Consider the following 19,768-nt stretch of genomic DNA (forward strand, 5'->3'; position numbering starts at 1 on the left):
GATCAGATGCCAACAAATAACAAGCATTAGAACAATTAGTTTCATGTATAAGTTAAAATACACATGTATATTCATGTTTCCTGATGCTGACCAGGAAGAGGATGTTAAATAGCTCACATCCTCGGAGGTGTTTAGGTCTTTTAGGAAAATACTTTTCAGTACAGACACTAGACAGTGGTCAGTGCCAGTACACATCTGTATGTGTCTCAGGGCTGTTTTCAGCAATTGGGAGTTCACACGGGAGCCTTTCTAAGCAAAACACCCACTGATTTTAGTCCAGTTTTGTTTGAGGGAGAGCCTCAGGTTTAAAGGTGTGCTTGTTCTGGGATGACTGAAGTCAGCACAAGTTTAGCCATGGATTTGAAGGAGCAGGTGGGCAGACCTTATGAAGTCAACTGAGTTGATACCTTTATTTAATAGGAAGTTGCTGTGACTCAGCAAATAATTAGCAAAAAATGTAAATGCAAATTAGTAAAAATGTCTTTAAACCTTTGTGCAGCTGAATCAGCCCACCTTTGAAGAAAGCTTCAGATGTTTGGGCTGTTGACAGAACAGCAGTGACAGCTGCTCTGTGGGTGTGGGTGCATGTGTCTTGCCCAGTAACTTAATTCACTGACTGGATTTCACCTCCCATACTCCACTTGCACAGGGCATGATTTCTCAGTTTCTATACACCAGCAGTAGATTCAGCCTGGTGTTAATACTTGGGTGAAAAGTAGTTGCAGTCTCTCTTTTTCAGAATCTTTGGATGCTAGGAATGCATATCCAGACCTCCTTATGCAGTATTCATGAACTTCAGAATACCTGGAAAGGCCTGATTACATGAGAATGATAAATGTAATGAACCAGTGTTATATTAGGACTGGTTTTTCATGTGATCTATTTTATGTAAGGCATTGCAGTAGTAGCAGTCATAGTAGTTAACTTCTCTGTTGTTATATAAATTGAATTGGAGAGTGTGCTGTTAATACACTTGATCAAGAACAAAGAAATATCCCTTTTTCTCTCTTACTAGTTTTCTTTGCTAATACTGTTTTAGTTTTTAACTACATTTAAGGAAAATAACCACATTAGCTTTCTTTACATTTTTTTTTGCATGATATATAGAATATAAAAAATATCATGTGTAATAATTACATAATGTATCATAATTATATAGTGTATAATATATATTATATAATGGCATAGACCAGAAGATATATAATATGCAACATATAATATATAAAAATACCTATCAGAGAATCACAGAACTGTTCCTGTTGGGACCTCCTGGGGTCCTCTAGTCCACCCACCTCTTAATTTTTTTCTTTCCAAAATTATTTTTCATTTTAACAAGGGGATCTTTTAATGCAGTTTCTTCTGCCTTATTTCAAGCATTTATATGACACATCCTAAAAAAAAATTGAAACCAAAGAGATATCTAAATTATATAAAGTATATAAAATAAATGCACTTCTAAATTTTTTAAATAATTTCATCCAAAAGAATGATCACAGAATTCAGCAGTGTAAGCAGTTATCATTCCTTTGGAATTATTAATAACATGATTTATAGCATCTACAGTTCTGTATCTGAGTTATTCTGTGATTCTCTAAAATAATCTTTCTAATTACTTTTTTTTTACCTCTTTGAAAACTGGTTTGGCCATTTCACATGTAAGCCACACCTTGAAAAACCAAAAGGCTTTTGGTTTTTACACCTAATTTAAGATTTAACCTAGTATCAGTGTTAAACCTGTTTCAGTCTGGCATTCTCTTGCTTAAAATGCTGTGGAACTCAAGGGTTTCTATTTGCTTGTTTAGCAAAGCAATTTACTGTAATGTGCCATGGCTTAGAACATGATTCCCGCAGTCTGAGGTGTAATTGTGTGCCTTTCTTTCACTAAAAATCATTGGGAAAAAACCATTCATGTTGTTTGGTTATTTTTTTTGTTTTCAAGTGCATTGAATGTAACAAAAAGAGCCAGCTTGATAGCACTGTAAGCTAAACTCTTATAACTGTGTTCAGGGCAGGCACCAGACAATTGGACCTCCTCATGTAAACCCAGAAACCTTCAGCCTTTCACCTCCGTGCAGCTGGTTTTATGTGCTCTTGCTGAGGTTTTCAGCAGTGGTCACTGTTGCTGCTCACCAAGAACTGGAGTGATAGCATTTCTGATTGCTCCTAGACTAGAAAAGGTTATGTGCGAACTAAATGAAAAATAATGGCTTATTAATTCATACTGCTTTAGGCTATCATGATGCTACAGTCTAAAAGATCCCTGGCTTTAGAGCTGCAGAATCCCTGGGAAGTTCAGGAACCTGACTCCACAGTGACCTTTTCTGAAAAAAAGGTCAGCATGCCACAGACAGACTTGCCAAGTCAACTGCTTTTCCCTGTAGACTAAAGCTTTGTGGTCTTATCCACAGATCTGTTAGGAAACTTGGCCAAGCTACAGCTTTTTGTTGTGTCAGGCACAATTTGTATGTTGAATGGAGTTTCATACTAAGTGAGAGTGATCTCAGTACAATGGAAGTAAACTTAGCATTAAAAGTGCTTCAGATTCATCTAGTGGCTCCCTCTACTTTATCTCCAAATTTTAATGGTTTGAATGTAGGTTTCCTAGACTAATTTGTAGGATTTGATTCTGTACAAACTCACTCTCCCATTTTCATGCTTTTTCTTTTGTTCTCTCAGAGTTGAGGGGGAGTGGGATGCATTTGCTGCATTAGGGAATGATCTTCCAATGGTTTGAATTAACTTGGGTTCAAAAAATAGCCTCATTACTGCCACCTTGTTATTGCTACCTCATTATTTCTTTCTAAGCTTTTAAGTGCAGGGGTTTATTTCCTTTATTTTAGGGGAATAATTTGGGGATACAAAATCTGGACAGGCCATTACCAGTTATTTTAAACATAGTCATAGAAATGTTTTGACAGTCGCAGGTGGCTTGGGATGAAAGTCTTGCTTTGACAGTGGCTCGGGGCTCTTCCATTTTAACTGAGGATTAAATTTGGGTCAGAACAAATATGTACTCTTCCCATCCTCTTCCTTCAAACTTCTTTTCGTGAGAAATGGGTGTTAATACTGAGAAAACTGTCAAAGCTGAAGATTTTATTGTATTAAATCTCTCCAGTATCCTATTTTACCCTATTTTTGTTGATCTCTGTTCCTTTGCATCTGAGATTACAGAATCCACAGAATCACAGAATCCCGAGGGTTGGAAGAGACCTCAAAAGATCATCCAGTCCAACCCCCCTGCAAGAGCAGGGTAACCTAGAGTACATCACACAAGAACTTGCCCAGGTGGGCCTTGAATATCTCCAATGTAGGAGACTCCACAACCTCCCTGGGCAACCTGTTCCAGTGCTCTATCACTCTTACAGTAAAGAAGTTCTTCCTGATGTTAACATGGAACCTCCTATGCTCCAGTTTATACCCATTGTCCCTTGTCCCTTGTCCTATCACTGGATATCACTGAAAAAAGCCTAGCTTCATCATCCTGACACCCACCCTTTACATATTTGTAAACACTGATGAGGTCACCCCTCAGTCTCCTCCAAGCTAAAGAGACCCAGCTCCCTCAGCCTCTCCTCATAAGGGAGGTGTTCCACTCCTTTAATCATCTTTGTGGCTCTGCGCTGGACTCTTTCAAACAATTCCCTGTCGTTCTTGAACTGAGGGGCCCAGAACTGGACGCAATATTCCAGATGCGGCCTCACCAAGGCAGAGTAGAGGGGGAGGAGAACCTCTCTTGCCCTACTAACCACACCCTTTCTAATGCATCCTAGGATGCCATTTGCCTTCTTGGCCACAGGGGCACATTGCTGGCTCATGGTCATCCTCCCATCCACCAGGACCCCCAGGTCCCTTTCCCCTTCACTCCTTTCCAGCAGGTCAACTCCCAACCTATACTGGTACATGGGGTTGTTCTTCCCCAGATGCAAGACTCTATACTTGCCCTTGTGGAATTTCACCAAGTTTCTCCCTGCCCAACTCTCCAGCCTGTCCAGGTCTTGCTGAATGGCAGCACAGCCTTCTGGTGTGTCAGCCACTCCTCCCAGTTTAGTGTCATCAGCGAACTTGCTGAGGGTACACTCAATTCCCTCATCCAGGTCGTTGATGAAAATATTAAACAGCACTGGTCCCAGCACCGACCCCTGAGGGACTCCACTAGTCACAGACCTCCAGCTAGATTCTGTGCCATTGACCACAACTCTCTGCCTTCTTCCTTTCAACCAGTTCTTGATCCACCTCACTACCTGATCATCAAGCCCACACTTTCTTAGCTTATCTATGAGAATGCTGTGGGAGACAGTATCAAATGCCTTACTGAAATCAAGAAAAACCACATCTACCACTCTACCATCATCCCTCCACCTAGTCACTTCCTCATAGAAGGCTATAAGGTTGGTCAAACATGACTTCCCCCTCATAAAACCATGTTGGCTGTTCTTAATAACCCCCTCATCCTTGATATGCCTGGAGATGGTGTCAAGAATAAGTTGTTCCATCACCTTTCCAGGGACAGAGGTAAGGCTCACCGGTCTATAATTACCTGGGTCCTCCTTGCCTTTCCTATAGACTGGTGTGACATTTGCGATCTTCCAATCCTCAGGCACCTCTCCTGTTTCTCACGATTTACCAAAGATTATGGAGAGTGGCCTAGCAATGACCTCCGCCAGCTCCCTCAGCACCCGTGGGTGCATTCCATTCGGACCCATTGATTTATAGATGTCCAGATTGCATAGCTGATCCCTAACCCATCTACCAAAGCAAACTCCTCCTTTGTCCTGACTCCTTCTGGGGCTACAGGAATCTGGGGCCCTGGGGAGAGTCTGCAGGAGTAAAGACAGAGGCAAAGAAAGCATTCAGCACTTCTGCCTTCTTTGTATCCTCTGTCTCCAGGGCACCCATCTCGTTCAACAGCGGGCCTATATTGCCTCTTGTGTTAGTTTTATTTGCTATGTATTTGAAGAAGCCCTTTCTATTGTCCTTAATCCGACTAGCAAGATTAATTTCCAAGGAGGCCTTAGCTGTCCTAATTGCCTCCCTACATCCTCTAACAACTGTCCTATATGTCTCCCAAGTGGCCAGCCCCTCTTTCCATAATCCATAGATTCTCCTTTTCCACTTGAGTTTGCCCAGCAGCTCCTTGTTTAACCACGCTGGTCTCCTAGATCACTTACTTGATTTCCTACTCATTGGGATGCTCTGATCCTGAGCTTGGAAGAAGTGGTCCTTGAATGCTGACCAACTATCATGAGCCCCTTTACCGCCTAGAACCCTTTCCCATGGGACTTCCCTTAGCAGTTGATTGAACAGGCCAAAGTTGGCCCTTCGGAAATCCAGAACTGTGGCCTTGCTAGGAATTCTATTCCTCCCACACAGGATCCTAAACTCCACCATCTCATGGTCACTGCAGCCAAGGCTGCCATTGACCATCACCACTTCAACCAAATCCTCTTGTACAGGGTACCTGTACTATGTCTTTGGGTAGCATTAGCACTAATAAATCTTTGGAAACTTGTGAATATTACTGTTAATATTTTAGAAGCAGACTCTTACCTGCAACACTGATTTTTACCTAGTACATGTTTCTGTTCAAATTTTTGATTCTTCTAGGCCTCCAGACCTGTACAGAAAGCTGCAGAGATCTGATGATTTATAGCCACAGCACATCTGACCTAGCATTCATGCAGTTATTTCACTGAAATGTAATCTGAAACTAGGACTGAGTATGCTGCTGCTGATTTAAAACTTTATTTATGTGACTACTGTAGCAAAAATATATACCAATCGGCAGTGGCTTCTATACTGATTATTGTTAAGTCATTGTCATGCCAGACTCCCTAATAGACCTAAAATTCAGACACTGGACACAGATGTGGCATTGGTAAATGGGAGCTTTGAGGTTGCACTGACAGGGATCGGTGAATCATGGACTGATCTGAGTCAAAGATGTTACTCTCAATTTTTTGTTAACCTGAAAGGGCTCAGTCAAGGTACTTACAGCTGAGTAAAGTATGAATATGTCAGATTCCTGTGTGAGTCACAGACCAAATGCTGTGGATCAAAAGCTTAGTGCCTGAACTTTGCCCTGGGCTTTGTAAGAATAACTTGCACTTGTGAGTCCCAGTGATAACTGTTGCTTCTGTGGGTTCTGTGTTTGGACAGTGCGGCAGCGTTGCAGCTTAGCACAGACACATTCACCTAGAATTTTTTATGTGCTTTACCTGTCATCAAACCTGCATAGCAGTAGCTCTGTATGTAGTGAATAAAGAGATTGCTCTTGTCCATGATAAAAGAACAAGGGGATATATGTCAGTTGGCTGTTTAGTTGTACAATTCAGTTGGCTCAGTTGACTCAAATCAAGTTTTGTGATGCAACTGGCACTTCAGTTATTTTATGATACTTTTCCTATCAAGTTCCATCTGTTTCAGAAGGGTGACAGATCTGAATTTGCGGGACTCCTGTCCTTTGGTATTATCAGAGGACATAGTTAGGTATTTTGAGTCTGGCACCACCGTTGGCTGTTTTGGCTAGTAGTGTTCAGGATGAGATGGGATTGAGCATTACTGCCTCCACGGATGTGTTGTAGCAGCAAACATTTTGTTGTCTCTGCAGGTTGTATCTAATGACAATACATTTGTGGTGCTGTCCGAAAAAGAGGGATATTAGTGGTGATGCATTACATAATGCTCACAATTGCTGTGTTTCAGTTACTGAGGGAATGCTGAATTGTATAGCATGGTCCTTGATGAGCTGCCAAATTCTGGTGCAGCTTTATGAAGAACTGAAACTTTCTAGCATTCTGCTTACATACCACAACTTTTTACACTATTTCACAAGTTCTTAAGTAACCCATCTTTCAAAGATTGTGGATCTACTATGACTACTCATTCATAAAAAGCCTTTTGTCTCAAGAGAAGTTGTTTAATGGACATTCTGTATTGATCCAATGTCTTGGCAAGGTAAAAATGGCCATTAAACTGCAATAATTCCAGATCAAGTATTTGAAAGTTCATGTATAATCCGCACTTCTCTTTTGATCATTGACTCATAGAATGGTTTGGGTTGGAAGGGACCCTAAAGATCATATAGTTCCAAACACCCATCACGGGCAGGAGCACCTTCCAATACACCAGGTTGCTCAAAGCCCCATCCAATCTGGCCTTGGGAAAAAATATCTGTATTTTTCTAGCAGTTGTTTGGGTTTTTTTCACAGAGCAACCACAACAGAATGTCAATAGACAAACTCAGTGGAAGCTACCCCACTCGTGTTAGTTAACTGTGGAGCACATCTTTTACACACCACACATTTTCTGGCTTTCAATCCACACACAGATGCATGCACATATATTCACACCACAGTGAGCAGAAGTGATCAAACAGAACTTTCTCCTCAACACTATGCAACAAAACACAGTACAAATGTTGAGGAGAGAAAAGACTTTTAGACAACTGTGTTCATCTATGTGTCTGTAAGTGAAAACAGGCAACTTTGTCTCAACACTGAAAGAATTTGTTGGTTAAAACAAGATAACCAATATGCAAAACCCTCGTGTTGTATGCATAAAGTAAATGTGTTACATACGCATTTGGTATTCTATAGCATATGTGAGAAAAAATTCAATATGCAATTATGTGAAATTGTTTACTAGAGTTGGTTAATTCTTCCCATTCTTTCGTACCTTAGTGTTCGATGATAGGAATTCAAGTCTATGACATCTGTTCCTGACTTACAGTCTGTGGCTTTTAGCGAGTTACAAATGTTCGTTTGCAAAAGCTACATGGAAATATGTATCCCATGTAACATAAACGTTGTACAGCATCCATGCTGTGTCAGCTCTGTTAACTAGATACTGACACTAGATTTATTGGAAGACTTGAAAATTCACCAAAACAAAATACAGGCCTCCTCTCCAAGCACTTAGAGGTCCTTATGCATTAACATCTGCCCTTATAAAAGAACACTTAAATTGACCATAATTTTGGTATAATAATTTTTTTTTTCAGAGAAAATTTTGTTTGAAACAATGAAGGATATAGTGGAATATTTTCCTTCAATTTTTTGTTTCTTCTTGGACAATTTTTTCTTCTTTAATAAATTCATTACTGGAAGTGACACTTTTTACAACAGACATTTTGTTAATTTCACATACAAATTTTCACAAAATCATCTCGATTTTCCTGAAATGGAAACATTTTGTAGTATATTGTAACATTTTCCTCCAGCAGTTTCAAATGGTCTATCTAAATACAGGCTAAGTTCACTTTTATTCCTTACTGCCAATATTTAATATCATAGTTAAGGCGTATCTTTCAAGCTGATAGCAATTGTTCTGTGAGTTAGCAGCACAGTATCATTGCCATTGATACATTTATAATTTCCTGTGTGTTTCTATGTTGCTTGTATGATTGTCGCTATGAACTATCCTCACAATTTAGTTCAGTTTTAATCAGAGGCAAAGCTAGGCAGTCCCTGTCTTATGTTTCTATTTGAAAACCAAAACATCAGTAGAAAAACTTTTACACAGAATACAATGAAACTGGGTGAAGAATCTACAGAAGCAAGCTTTGGCTTAGGTAAGCTAGTCCCCCTGTCCCCCTTACACTATTTTACAAGTAGCAGAGAGACTCCTTCTGACAGTAATTCAGAGGATCTGTGAGTCTCTTAACGACAGAACAAGACTAGGGAGATTCATTTTTCTGAAGTTAGGCCTGTGGAAATTACTTTCAATTTTCTTTATTAGAAACAAGTTCTGCTTTGCATCAGACTGCAGTAGTCACTGCTGGTAGAACACAAAATAGAGAATTACAAGTGTTTGGCATTATCCGGTAATGCAGGAAAAGGAGGACATATATCCTGCTGTCTTTTTTGTTCCCTTTACTTTTTAAGAAAGTACTTCAACCCATTCTTGCCATTTAACTTGAGGCAACCCTAGATATAGAAAGTGATTCTGTATTTTGTAGACTGAATATGTAATCCCATTCTCATTTCTCACTGTCAAAGATATCTAGTGATCTCATGTGGAAAGTTCAGAGTGCTGTGTCATGGTCAGCATATTTGGTTTCTTTGGAACTAGGCAACCCCAGTGTATTCCAAATAACAACATTTCTTATTAATAGGGTTCTTTTTAGAGTATTGATAGTACTTGGCTGGAGTGGAGAACTGCATGTGCTAGATGATGGCCTAGTTAATTGTGGAATTAGATTCTCCTTTATTTCATAATATGACTTGCAAATTCTTTCTCTTTTAATTGCAGAAGTTTTTTGTAGGCACCAGAAACTAAACTGGGAAGGAACCTGTGGTTTGTATTCTCAAGTCTGGTAACAATCCCATGTCTTGTAAAGATCCCACAGGTGAACTGAGTTTAGGAGTGTTTGAAAACATCTGTTAATGCACTTTATTAAAACACTTACTCTGAAGACAAGACCACAAGACCTAACCCAAAGTTCTCTGAAAGTGTCTGGAGAGCTTTCAGTAATTTCACTGTGCAATGGAGAAGGGACCTAGACTCTTTGACAAGGAAACCATTTTCAGTCAGTACAAAATGACTTTGATTCTGTTTAAAGCCTCTCTTCCAGCCTCTCCTCCACTTCCTCCTGCCAATTCTGTGCTCACATCTCTCCTGACCATTGTAGTAACCAAATTGGTTCTTAAACTCAAACTGCAAGCTCCTCTTGATGTTTTTCAAAGCCTCAGGATACAGTTCCTTTTTTCTTCTAACAACTTCAGAATGAGCAGGAGGTCCAGAAATCCTTTTTCCTCTCCCCATGCCAGGAGTTTCAGAGAGGAGAAGGGAAGAGGAGCCTCCTTCCACAGTGGTAGAGGAGGTTCCTTTCTCAGGATATGTGCCCCATTCTGCAGACTGGTGCAATGTTTATAAATGGATTTTATGAGTTCATGACCTATTTCGAAGCAAGTGCTCTATGCCAACACATTTCGTCCTGGCTCATCTGTGAACAGCAAGTAGCTGTTGCAGATAAGGTTCTCCACCCCAGCCTCTCCCATAGGTAAATCTAAGCTGCCGTCTGGATAAGAAGAGGTCTTGAATAAAAAGCTCTGGGTGAATCAGGTAGAAACTTGCTGATATGCACACAACAACTTTGGGGTTTTTGTTCTTTGGGATTGTTTTAAATATTTTCTGAACCTTCAAGAATGTTTATTCAAGTGACATTGTTAAAAGGGAGCTTGTAGAAAACCCAGTTAGGATTCTATAACTTTGAAGTGCCTTACATAGCCAGATTTCATTTTACTCTTGCCAAAACATGGAAAAAAGAAAAGCAAATGGCTTTGAAATTTAATATTGAGTACATTTAATTAGATAGCAATTAGATTTTCCTACAACCATAGAGGTTCAGGGCAAAATTTTGCAAAGCCAACATAACATGAAAGTACTACCCTATTCTTAAAGTGCTAAAGAATGCATGAGAATAACCATGGTGTGTATTTAAACTATCATTTACACAGTTAAGAAGAATCTGTGTATAAAGCTTTTCTCTTGACTATGAAAATCAAAGTATGTTTCTTAAGCATAGAGCCTTTTCCATGTCAGTTTCAGAGGCTACAGTCTGTGTAAAGATTAGGGATGGTGTTAGGCTAGTGATTTCAAATTGCAAGCTGAAATTAGCTGAAATTTCTCCTAAACTTCAGGGGGTTTGCACACATCATGAGAGACTGGGCAATGCTTAAGAGAATAGAGAACAAAATACATGACATCCGTGAAACAGCGAGAGGTGAGATTTGATTATCTGATCATTGCGTTTTTACCACCTTGGTGATTTAGACCATGCTCTCCTCCTCGCCTCAGCTTCCCAGCATTTGCCAGTAGTCAAAAGAAATATTTAGTTGGGTGCATGAAAATCTTGAAAGGACTTGGATGAGATTCCTATTAGGGCAGAAAAAGCCATTGGAAGTCTGGTCTCATTCCATCAGCCTACAGAAACACCCCAAAATACCATATTCTGGGGGATAGAATGGAAAGTATCTAGAGCACCAAATGTGGCATCTGGAAATGATTTTTAAAAAGTACTCAAGATGGGTATCCAGTCATGTTATGTGGGGTAAGAGAGGCAGCTGGGAGATGTAAAAGGGAAGGCCTGAGAGCAGCTGAAAGATGCCAGCAGCCTGTTAGTGAGAGTGTCTGAGAGCTAAGTGGCTGTGTGTGATGATAAAACATGACAAAATGATAAGACAAACAGATGGAGAAAAACAAAATTCCAAACCCTCTGAAAGGGGGATAGATATGCAGATTCTGCTGACGCTTCTGAGTAAATGGATTTCTTTTTTTTTTCCTCCCTGCTTTCATAAGTTTCTCTTGTTTTCACAAATGACCTCTTTCTGCAGAATCTGCAAGAGTAATTTTCTTCTGCCTCATCTTCCTCTTGATCTTTTAGTTTTTGGTTGTTTCCTCCACAGAAAATAGGTATCTCTGAACAATACTCTTCACTTGTTAATAGTCTCTTAAGCCAGAATTTTAACTGTTTATTTTTCTCCTTCCTGAGCTTATAAAGACTTTCCCTGAAATTCATTCTGAATGTGAAAACCCCTCAGTGGAATGCAATTCTCTGTGAAGAATATGTGCAGATAGCTGTTGACTTTAATAGTTCCAAATCTCATTCTGGGTGGGATCTAGATGCCTTTGTATTCCAGAGGGCTAGCTGGAGGAGTTGGCAGGCTTGAAGGATCTGACAGTCTCTAGAATTTGGCAGGGCCTAGAACAAGTTTGTAATAAGAATGTGGTGACTTTGGAAAGTCAACTGTAGAAATGCACAGTGGGGCAGATTTTCAGAGCTTTATGCATTACAATTGCACCTGCATTTTTTCATCTGTTTTATTATATATACAGCTTATAGTTTGCTTGCATCTGATCACATACTTGAATCTAGCATGGGTGTGTGCATCATAGTGATGTAAAGACATATGCCAATATCGGTGTACAGTACCACGTTCTTTACCTTTGAAATTGTGGCTCTGCTGTTTTTCAGCTGTGAAAGCAGGAGACAGTATGTATATCCCTTTTTCCCCCACAGATCATAAGGAACAAAGAGCTTATACGAAAAGAAGAAGAGTACAGGAACAGATCTTAATAGATTCTGTCCCATCAAAAACAGAAATACAGTAACATGAAAAGAGCAGATACACAGTCTAGCTTCTCTGACGCTGTTTGCTAATGACCTCCAATGAACTAGAAAATGTTAGAGAGTGTAGTCTCAGCTTGAAGCCGGAGAGAAAAAGAAAAAGCAGGCAGAAAGAAGGATGCAAAGAAAGTGAAAGAGGGAATGGAGAGAGTCAATAATCATTTTCCAACAACAACAAAACTCTAATCAGGCAGGAAATATTTGATAGCTTTCAGGCTGCCTGACCTACACTGCTATGTCCAGGAAGAACAACAGCATTTTTGGAAGGCATGAAAGTAGACTCACAGAATAAAATAGCAGAACAAATTGAAAGGGGGAGAGGGCATAAAAATGCAGATTAAAATATGTTAAATTGGACATTTGACGGAAGACATCTGAATGTTTACCACTTATTATTGGTGAAATACAATTCATTATGTAACATATGGAGTGGGTTTAAACTGAAAGAGGATAGGTTCAGATGAGACGTGAGAAAGAAATTCTTCCATATGAGAGTGGTGAGGCACTGGAATAAGTTGCCCAGAGAAGCTGTGAGTCTGCAGAGGACTACTTCAGAACTAAAAATGTTTCTCCCAGTGCCCTTTACTGTTTTGTCAGAACAGGATTTTTATATGCCATAAAATATGGATTAATGTGTACAAAATCATACATGTGTGACATGTAACATGGGTGACACGGTTTAGTGTCTGGGTGACATGGTTTAGTGTGAGGTATCCCTGCCCATGGCAGGGGGGTTGGAACTAAATGATCTTAAGGTCCTTTCCAACCCTAGCTATTCTATGATTCTATAAAATAAATAATTTAAATGAAATAAAAGGGTCAGGTCAAAATCTTTACAATCCATTCTGATAACATACCAAATGAGACAGAGAGCTAGAACATTTGCAGGGAAAGTTATGCATATCTGGCACAGGGAAAAAAACTCAGACTGATCATGGTGCAAATTAATTGCTTTTAAAGAAAGCATTTAAATTAACTTTTCAGACACCTTAAAGCCTTTGACTGTGTATTTTAAAAGAAGATCTTTTGTCTTGAAAGCCCTTGACATTATATTCTCCTAAAAGGAACAGTTAAACGAAAGCATAAACTTATGGAAATTTTACATGCAATTTTTACGCTTAAGTAAGTTTCTGTCTCAGAATATGACATTTCAGCTTCTCTTCCTCATTTTCTCCATGGTTAACAGCAGACCGGGCAATTTATTATTCTACATTCTGGTGTAAATATAGATGCCCTCTGTTTAAAGAACAACAAGAGTTTATGAGAAATGAGTGCAGGTGCACTTATCTAAAAAGAAGTGAGATAGTGGATTTGAGAAATAACGGGGGAGGCACTGTCCAACTGTTGTGTTCTTTTAATGCATTGTCTTTGATAGTTGAAATAACTCTGCCTTCTATGTGTCCTGCTTTGCAGTGTGTAGGTTAAGATCTTTGCAAGTGGCTTTCCACCACCTTGTGACTTAGGAGAATTTCCCCCCCAGAAAGCTGTCAAGGCTCATGTAGCTGTAGACCTTGAGAAAGAAGGTGGATTTTGGTTGCAGAAGGAAGAATGGTCAGTCAGATTTTTACTTTAGTGGTGGAAAGTCTGAATTTGCAGGACCTCCTGCAGCAGGAGCATGAACCTACAAATCCAGATAACGTGCTATGAAATCTACAAACTAGATATGTGCCTGGGAGGCTCCATTTAAACAGAGTGCTATATTTCAATTCATAGTTGGCATGGTTCCCCCACATGCTGCTCTTGGAGTGATCTTATTCCATACTGTTTCTCAAACAATTCCAAGGTGGGGTGCTTTCTGCTACTTCTCAAGAATGAGAATGGCATGAGAGATTTCACCACTGATAATTTTTATTCAGACTCTGGGGAAGAAGCCGAGCATCACTGTAGTATTTCTTTTTCCCCACCTCTCTTTCTACACCAAGTCATTATCAGAAGATGACCCAAAGTTCATCACAAACATGAATGTGCACCTACCCTTTTCTTCTTTAGAGCCCATCACACTGAGCAGCAGAATTCTCCTGTATGTGCTGAACACATACAGATGCTGGAGTGTGTTCCCCTACTATAAATTTCAGAGCAAGTGAATGCCCAGCAGGGCAAAGTGCTGTTTGGAGGGTTTACATGCAGCTTGCTCTGTTCAACAACAAGGCCTTTGTGGGTTGTTCTCTGGGATAACCACATGGTCTTGCAAAATCAGATATCAGGATCTGTGAACAGTACAGTAAAATAGTTCCTTTCTTGAGATCATTGCTGAATTAGGAATTAAAAGTCAGTTAGTACCATTAAATCTCTTACCTGTATGACTGACAAGACCTGAGACTTTACAGGTAACCCTGCCTAGATTTAATGACATCCCACTGAGAAACAATTTGTTTTCATGTTGGTTCAGTTATGACTGTCCTCAGGAGTCAAGAAATGGACAACAGCTATCCTTGTTCTCAGCCAGTTAAGACCTGAAAGATCTGCTCTTAGTTGTTTAAACTCAAAAAAATTGTGATGTCCTCATAAATACATTAGTACCACAGTAAATGTCAAGAATCCATGAAAATCTTTTGATGTTTGCAAGTAACAGCACTTTCACCACCACCACCCAGCAGACTGTACTTCTCACTCCTTTAGAGTAAACCCCTTTGGTCTCCAACAGTTCTCTCAGGGTGCATTCATGCAGATCTTCTGTTTTCAGTCTGGGCTCTGGCTCCAGTCCCTGGATATCAAGCTCATTTTGACTGTGACCAAAACTAGTTATTCTCTCCGCAGCAATGGCTGTGGCAGTTAACAATCAAAATGCCATGCTGAAACAAAATCATTAACACAGTGCAGCTGCATTTCAAATAAACTTTTATCTTAAATGCAATAGAAGACAGAGTAGAAACTGTGCCTGCTTTTCCTTAATACTGCCATTCCCTGAGTTTAGGGAAGCCAGATTCCTTGAGCCTCCTCCACACACTGTTTGTATCTCTGCCAACCTGTGTTCTTAGAGAACTGCTGGCAAGCACCACTGCTGTTGCTGAGATCAGACCAAGGCACTCCATACAGTTTGCATTGTATTTCAATATAATGACAAGGTATGAGATCTTTGAAGCCAGCTTCATTCTTTGAAATTCCAGTGGGCACCAAGATTTTCTTCTCCAGAAAGACACTACAGTGCTGTTTTGTTTGCCCTTTGCCTACTAGCCTTTATTAAGCTAAACCAATGCATTCACAAAAGAAAGCCTTTCAACTGTGGTGCGCCCTTCTCAGGTGCTCACTCAGCTGAGTACTGCAGTCACATTGGGGCAGCTGTCTTTTGACACAAGCCCTCCAAATGCTGATGGGCACACTTCTGTTTTCACACTCAGCTGCTGCTCTCAGAGCTTTACGTTAGATTCTGATTTCTTTTGGCAAGTTCCCAAGTGTTGTTAGAGTAGACAGGAAAATTGTGGTTCTTGATAAGGTCAAAGGAAAACCAGTTTCCAGATACAGCAGTATATGTGGAACTGGTGACATTTACAAAAAAATAAAGCCTGAAGATCTTTGTATTCTCTCTTACATGAAAAAAGTATAAATTATGATGGCACTCAGGTTAGCAAAAGGATGCACTTTGCAGAAAACAAAAAGAGTTTACTTGGTAAAGTTGCTCTCTAATGGAAAAAAGCCAACATTGGTGAAAATCAGGAAATGCTAATACATAAACTTGCATAATGTGATACCTAAGATTTGGTTTATGAAGAGCAGGTTTTCCTCAGATAGTGCTCATAACATACATGCATGCCAAGGACTGCACACTACTCCATAGTATGTATATTGAAAAAAATTTCTTTTGGACTTTTCTTATTGCACTAATGTGCTACTTAACATCTTCCAAGGTTAGGAAAAGAACATAGTGAACAAAGAGAGCAGCCCACTTTTAAGGGTCCTTTGTCACTAGTGTAATGAAGAAATTACACTATAATTGTGATGGGCCATCACTTAAAAAAGCTTTGGACTTACCTTGAAAAAAAGCTTGTGCTTCTACATGATTGTGCTTTGGTTCCTCTTGCCTACTTGTTTACATGTCTGCATAAAACATTCTCAAGTTGTCCAGCTATTCTTAGTGAAAACAAGATTTGCCTCTAGATTTTGATTATTTCTATCTTCATTCAGAAATATTACTAATGAGCAAATTAGGAGATGGATTCCAGTGGTTTGAATAAATAACCAGGGAATCCAAATTTTTGGCAACAGGATGGTATCCACAGCCTTGAGCAAGTAATCATAGAATCATAGAAGCGTTAGGGTTGGAAAGGACCTTAGATCATCTAGTTCCAAACCCCTGCCATGGGCAGGGATGCCTCACACTAAACCATATCACCCAAGGCACTGTCCAGCCTTAAACACTGCCAGAAATTGATCACTTACCTCTTATCTGGGCAACTTGTTCCAGTGTCTCACCACCCTCACAGTAAAGAGCTCCTTCCTTATACCTAACCTGAACTTCCCCTGTTTAAGTTTAAATGCATTCTCCCTTGTCTTGTCACCAGAGTCCCTAATGAAGAGTCCCTCCCCAGCATCCCTATAGCCCCCTTCAGATACGGGAAGGCTGCTATGAGGTCTCCACGCAGCCTTCTCTTCTCCAGGCTGAACAGCCCCAACTTTCTCAGCCTGTCTTCATACAGGAGGTGCTCCAGTCCCCTGATCATCCTCGTGGCCCTCCTCTGGACTTGTTCTAACAGTACCATGTCCTTTTTATGTTGAGGACACCAGAACTGCACACAATACTGCAAGTGAGGTCTCACAGGAGCAGAGTAGAGGGGCAGGATCACCTCCTTAAATCAGTCCTCCCTTTGAAGCAACTGAAAAATACACTGATCTGTTTCTGTTGAAAACTAGTCAATTCTTGGGAGAAAATTCTACTTTTGTACTTTCCAAGTGCAGGGATATATTTTTCTTAATCAATTTATGATTTTTTAAAAAGTTGTGGGTTTGTGGTGGTTTTGTTTGTGTTTTTTTATATAAAAACACAAAATGTTTTAAAAATTACCCTTTTTTTCTAGGAGGAAATTTCGTTTACTGCAGTGTTTTAAACTTTAGCTTAATTTTGTCATTACTACAAATCCAGACCAAAAAAACCCCCCAAAAAAAAACAGTTAAAGTTTTTCACAGGGTGGCAAAATGCCTTACCTGCAGTACTTGATAAAAATGTGTTCTATTCATCAAGTGTGTGATAAAGATTGATTCACACCCTTTGCAAGTGCTCTAGCAGCTGAATGACAGATGATGGTTTTACTGAGTTGTTTATAATTTGCTTCTGTCAGTTTTGGTATTTTGACATCTTTTGCTCTGGTTTGAATGACATCAGTGAATTCAGAAGAAGGTCAACTGTGGATAAGAAGTGCTGTTTTGTAAAGATTTCCCCAGAATTCATAAAATTTGAGATGAAAAATGCTGGGGTTTTCTTACTGTAACTGCAACATTTTGCCCAGTTGAAGTCTCGAGTAGAAAGTGAGTGGGCACCTGCAAGAGCCCTTGCCCTGTATGGAAGAGAGGAGAACACCACCGACAATAGCCATATCTATAGAGGAGAGAAGAAGCAACAGGCACAATGAAGTCTGGTCCAAAGATTAACATGAGGGTACAGAGCTATAGAGGATATATATACCTCAGAGACCTCTCACAAATTAATTTGGATAGCATTTTTGGACTTCCAGATGTGTGGTGATGAAACAGACTTTGGTGGTTCCTCCCTGTTCCCAGGTTGTTTAGGTCAAAAATAATGATACTGTAAGTTAGACCAGGTTCATGGCTTATCTCAGCAAAGTTGGCACATGGAACTGAGAAACATTTCTGACCTATTTTTTTTTTATGTTGAGAAAAGCTGATAATTGTTCTATGTGCACATCTGCGTGTTTGAACACAGTCATAGTTGTAGTTTTCTTGTTATACTTTGACACCATCTCAAGCTTAGTTTTTTTTTCTCGTAATTTTACACTGGCTTTGGACACAAAAAAAAGTAGAATCTGCAAACCAGCCCCCAAAGCCCATCATCAGCCATAGTAAGCATTTTGTAAATTCCCACATAACCATGCTATTTTCAAAGTCCTTAAAAATGTTTAGCTGCTGCTGCTGTCGGGTGTTTTCTTGGTTTTGCTAAATATAGTATATGACAGTATAAGGAATCTGTTCCTTGGAATCCTTATGCCCAATAATTTGGTGCCATGAAGGTAGGGAAGTACCTTAAAAGAGGACTTCTCTTTGTTTTCAGGGATGTACAAATAATAGCTGGATGTAAACTTCTAGCATGCTTCTTGTAAGATGGTCTTGCTAGCCAATAGGCTGTGATATGTGGTAATATTACTAGTTATCTAAGGTTGAGTGGCTTTCCTTTTCTTGCATTATCCCATTCTTCCCATTCTTACTGTATCACATTCACAGCAGTGTGTGTTCTGGTGATAGTTACAAGTCCAAATTCCATTATAATCTTCAGGTTTTACTTGCTCAAAAATTTTTCATTAAAACTTTCCTAAGGCCCTTATATTTTTACAGGTAGACTTTGCCCAGAGCCTGTGTCATTGCTAGTTTGAGGAAGTACAACCTGATAGTTTGAAGTTCAAGCACAGAGGAAAACACAAACCAAAAGTTACATAGTTTGCAATCTGAATATACTTTCTTATGTGCTTGTTTATACTAAAAATCTGGAAAACAAACTGAAATTGAACTGAAGATAAGTCAAATCACAATATGCAAGCTCTTTAGAACTGAAACACAGGTTCAGAGTAGAATACTTTCTCTCACAGAGTTTTGAGCATAATTAGGGAATTGCTTGGTCTGAAATGGCTCGACACTTGATGATAAAATAATGCATCATTATTTTAGCCCTAATATAGTTTTATTATGTGTTTGAAAAAGCCAAGAAAAATTACATGCGATAAATGGTAGTAATGACAGGCTATGTTTACTAGTTAACAGGAATATACAAATATTAGGAAAAACTAGATTTCTAGGAGCCAGGTCATCAGTATAACCTTTCAAGGTATTACACCTTTATTAATCTACATATTCCTTTGAAGTACTTCCAAACTTTGACTTCTCCCTCTCCTCCCCTTGCAAGGTACTCAGGAGTGGTCATTTTTCAGTGTGAAATCTCTTTTGAAGGTTTTGGAAACGCAACTGGAAATTTTATCATGTGCAGTTTCTTACTGCTTACATATATGCTGTCTCTGAAGTAAAATGCTAACAGTTTTTGCTGAGTATTCACCTATTTCACAATTAAGAGCTTCTATTTCTCAGTTATTTTATTTGGTCCTCTTCCTGTTGTGACTTACCACAACCCAGTCCCCCTCCAGAGTAGAAAGCATTCCCTTTCACACCCCACCCTGGGGTGTCTGTCACTACCAGATGGAGGAAGAAGGCCCAAGGACATTGTTAGGGCTGTATATAAGTAGGGCAAAGATGCTTTTTCTATTCTGTATCAAATAATAGGTCACTGTGCCACATGGTTTTCTGAGCCATCAGTATCCTCTGCCTTCCATTCAGAGGGACCTTTGGGTTTAATTCCTACTTGATATTCTGTCTTGTATACAGATCCTCTCTTGGGAAGATCAGGGCAGGAAAATAGGAGAACAGAGCAGAAAATGGCATTTATTAAGCGTTTCCTACTCACCTCCCTGCTGGGTGTTTATATGC

Source organism: Melopsittacus undulatus, chromosome 1 (assembly GCF_012275295.1).
Source record: "Melopsittacus undulatus isolate bMelUnd1 chromosome 1, bMelUnd1.mat.Z, whole genome shotgun sequence".
Lineage (NCBI taxonomy): Eukaryota > Metazoa > Chordata > Aves > Psittaciformes > Psittaculidae > Melopsittacus > Melopsittacus undulatus.